The sequence below is a fragment of the Tachyglossus aculeatus genome, unplaced genomic scaffold, assembly GCF_015852505.1.
Source record: "Tachyglossus aculeatus isolate mTacAcu1 unplaced genomic scaffold, mTacAcu1.pri scaffold_121_arrow_ctg1, whole genome shotgun sequence".
NCBI lineage: Eukaryota > Metazoa > Chordata > Mammalia > Monotremata > Tachyglossidae > Tachyglossus > Tachyglossus aculeatus.
The window spans coordinates 1218957-1223198 of record NW_024044850.1 but is presented as its reverse complement, the minus strand read 5'-3'; the positions used below and the strand labels follow the sequence as shown (position 1 = coordinate 1223198).

Genomic DNA, 4242 nt, shown 5'->3' with positions numbered 1-4242 from the left:
AGTAAAGTGATGCTGGACCTAGAATACTGAAAAGAAATTATGTTACAATATGTAAGACATGCCTAACAAAGTCTCAGGAAAGGAAACACCATAGTGAGGAGACAAGTGAGGACAAGTGTGCTATGGTGGTGAGTCAGGGCTACAGGTAACACATTTGCTAATTCCCTTGCACTGTACTATCCCCAAGCACTTAGGTTAGTGCTCTGCATGTAGGACACATTCCAGTATCATTCATTCATTCAATCGTATTGAGTGCTTACTGTGTGCAGAGCACTGTACTAAGTGCTTGGGAAATACAAGTTGGCAACATCTTAGAGACAGTCCCTACACAACAGCGGGATCACATCAATTGATTGCAGGAGCGCAGTGTCTATTAGAACTAACGTAGCCACAGCAAGAAGCTGAGGAACGGAGAGGTGGCCAGGAAGCCTTCTGATATGGAGTGCTAGGCCCTTCACCCCTCTACCCACCCCTGACCCCCAAAACAGGCATGAATGAGATTCAGTATAGGTGAAGGATGATCTCTCCCATAAACAGCCCGGGGGAAAATTGGGGAAGTTTCCTGGCCTAGGAGAGCTCATGGCTAGCAAGCCAGAAAACACCTAGCCAGCTACACTCAAACACTAGACTCTCCCCTCCTCCCATTCCCCCCACAACCCCGACTTCCCCCCAACTCCCTCAGAGGCATTCACTGTCATGCACAGAGGGGTTCCAACTCTGGAAGGACTGAGGATGTGGCAGGGTGACCCTGTGGAAGGGGCTGTGGGTTCAGGTAGGATTGACTGATCCATCTAAAGAATTAAGGACACTGGGACTCCTCAGGTCCACCATCACCTTCCCTTAGAGATGGAAGCTCAGCTCATTCTTCCTCACCCTGGAAATCAGCTCATCTGGGTCCTCACTGAAGGGGGACACTTGGACCCCATCCATCCACACATCCTCCCCCCTGGAACTCCCACCCCCTACCCACACAGTGGACATAGCAGCAGTCTCCCAAATCTTTACAAGCCCTACTGAAATTGTTTCTTCTCCAACAAGCCTTCCCTGACTAAAGCTCTCATTTCTCCACACCCCAGACACACGAACATACACTTGATTTTTCTTCCAGCTCACCCATGCACTTACTCTCACCCACTAAACCCTGAACCATTAACTCCCCCCGCCTCACCCCCATTAAGTACATATCCTTTTACTCAAATCCCTCCCTTACCTGTATTGTATCATCTGGAAACACCTCCCACCTTCCCCCACTGGACCTATAAGATTGAAAGGGAACTCTCTCAGAATTGCAGACAAGTGGGGACAGGTGTGCTGAGGTGGGTGAAAGAGGGTGGCAGGCAACAGGTGTGATTGTTCTGTTGCATTGTATTCCCCCAAACACTTAGTACAGTGCTCTGCATATACTTAGCACTCACACACAGTTGATGGATTGCAGGAGCCAAGTGTCCTTCAGAACTTCCCCAGCCACAGCGAGAAGCTGGAGAACAAAGGAAGAGCAAGTTTGAGTGGACAGGAAGCCTTCTGAGAGGGAGCCTTAGGCCCTTCGACCTACTACCCACCCTCCACCCCCAGCAAGGGAATGAGTAAGGTCAGCATCCATGAGAATGAAACCCCCACATAATAGTTCTGCAGGGAGGGCCTTGGGGAAGTTTTCGAGCCTGGAAGAGCTTACATCTAGCAAGCCAAAAAACACCTGGTCAGCTTCGCTGTTAACACTAGGCTTTCCCCCCACTCCCCCGTTCCCCCACACTCTCCTAACTCCCTCAGAGGCAGTCACTGTCAAGCACAAAGGGGTTCCACCGCTAGAGATGCTGAGGATTTGCAGGGTGACCCTGTAGACAGGACTGTGGGTTCAGGGAGAAATGACCCTTCTATAGAATTAAGGACCCTGGGTTTTCTCAGTCCCACAGTCAAGTCACAGAACCAGGTCCCTATGCAGAGCCTTAGCCCCAGTGGGTAGAACCAGCCACAGTACTGAGAGTAACACACCCCTCTCTACACCTTGCCCTCCTCCTGCACTAACCCCTAGTCATACCCCCATCACCTTCCCTTAGGGATGGAAGCTCAGCTCTTGATTCCTCATCTCCATGGGGATCAGCTGCTCTGGGTCCTCACTGAAGGGGCAACAGTCCTCATGACCAGGAAGGGTGGTGAGGAGCTTCTGGGAGGAGAAGTAAGTTGGTCCTTCTCTTCTGCTCATCAGGACTCCTTTGACATCCATCTTCGAATGGCACTCACCTGGGATTAGGAAAAGCCTGAGCGCTCCAGCCTGCTCCTTATGCCTCTCTTGGACCACATCCACCCTCAACCTATCCCACACATCCCCCCACCCCCCCACCTACCAACCTTCTCCCACATCTTTAAAAGCCCTACTGAAATTGTTCATTCTCTAACAAGCCTTCCCTGATTTAAGCTCTCATCCCCCCCTGCCCCTGACTCCCCGGCCCCCAATGCCCCCACCACTCCAAACACACACTTTAATTTCTTTTCCAGCTCACCCATGCACTTACTCTCACCCACTATACCCTGAATGATTAACCCCACATTAATTAAGTACATATCTTTTTACTCAGATTCTTCCCTTACCTGTATCATATCATCTGGGTCCCCCTCATACTGATGCTGGACCTATAAGATAAGAAGAGAACGCTATTAGAATTGTAGACAATTGGGGACAGATGTGCTGAGGTGGATGAGTGAGGGTGGTAGGCAACAGGTGTACTACATCAGTTGCATTCTACTCCCCAAAGCACTTTGTACTGTTCTCTGCAGGGTGACCCTGTGGACAGGACTGTGGGCTCAGGAAGGAAGGACCCATCTATAGAATTAAGGGTCCTGGGTCTTCAGTCCCCCAGTCTAGTCAGAAAGAACCAGTTCCCTACACAGAACCTTAGCCCCAGATGGTGGAACCAGCCACAATACTGAGACTGACATGCCCCTCTACACACCCTGTAGTCCTCCTGCAGTAACTCCTAACCATCCACACATGCCCTAACCACCTTCCCTTAGACATGGAAGCTCAGCTCCTGATTCTCCCTTTCCATGGGGATCAGCTGCTCTGGGTTCTCACTGAAGGGGTAACAGTTCTCATGGCCAGGAAGGGTGGTGAGAAGGTTCTGGGAAGGGAAAACAATCAGTCCATCTCTTCCCATCATCAGGATTCCTTCGACATCCTCCTCTGGACCGCCTAAACCGGGGATCAGGAAGAGCCTGAAAACTCCAGCTTGCTCCTTATGCCTCACATGGATCACCATCCACCCTCAACCCATCCCACACATCCTTTCCTCTCGACTCCCACCCCGCACCGACCCAGTGGATCTACCAGCCATCTCCCTCAGCTTTAAAAGCCCTACTGAAATTGTTTCTCCCAACAAGCCTGCCCTGATTAAAGCTCTCATCCTCCCTGGCCCCCAGTGTCCCCACCCCTTCCACCACACACTTTCTTTTCTCTTCCAGCTCACCCATGCACTTAATCCCACCCTCTAAGCACTGAAGCCTTCGCCACACATCACGTACATATCTTTTTACTCATATCCTTCCCTTACCTATGTTGTATCATCTGGGACTCCCCAACAAACAGATGCTGGACCTATAAGATTGAAAGGGAACTCTATTAGAATTGCAGTCAAGTGGGGACAGGTGTTCTGAGGTGATGAGTCAGGGTGGCAGGCAACAGGTGTGCTAGATCTGTTGCTTCCCCCCCACCCCCCCAACACTTAATACAGTGCTCTGTATATACTAAGCACTCACATACCACTGATGGGTTGCAGGAGCCAAGTGTCCTTTGCAACTTCAACAGCAACATTGGGAACCTGGAGAACAAAAAGGCAGTTTGAGTGGACAGGAAGCCTTCTGAGAGGGAGCCTTAAGCCCTTCACCCCAGTACCAACCCCTAACCCTGAACCCAGGCATTAATGAGGTCAACATGTTGCCAACTTGTATGTTGGCAACTTGTACTTCCCAAGTGCTTAGTACAGTGCTCTGCACACAGTAAGTGCTCAATAAATATGATTGATCATCCCTGTGGATGCTACCCCCATGGAACAGCCCTGCAGGGAGGACCTTGGGGAAATGTCCCAGGCTACAAAGCCTCACATCTACCAAGCCAGAGAACACAGCTTCAGTCCTAACACTAGGCTCTTCCCCACTCCCTCCCACCTTCCCAACTCCTTCAGAGACAGTCACTGTCAAGCACAGAGGGGTTCCACCTCTAAAGGAGCTGAAGATTTGCCAAGTGACCCT

General features: G+C 50.7%; 1 long non-coding RNA gene across 1 annotated transcript; it reads right to left on the bottom strand.

The window, feature by feature from the left end:
* Window positions 1–3032: 3032 nt before the first annotated feature.
* On the bottom strand, window positions 3033–3803 carry LOC119922703. Its single transcript, XR_005448697.1, has 3 exons — window positions 3755–3803; window positions 3546–3589; window positions 3033–3116 (listed from the first exon to the last, which is right to left on the bottom strand). It is a non-coding gene; the product is annotated as an uncharacterized LOC119922703 (long non-coding RNA).
* Window positions 3804–4242: the final 439 nt, after the last annotated feature.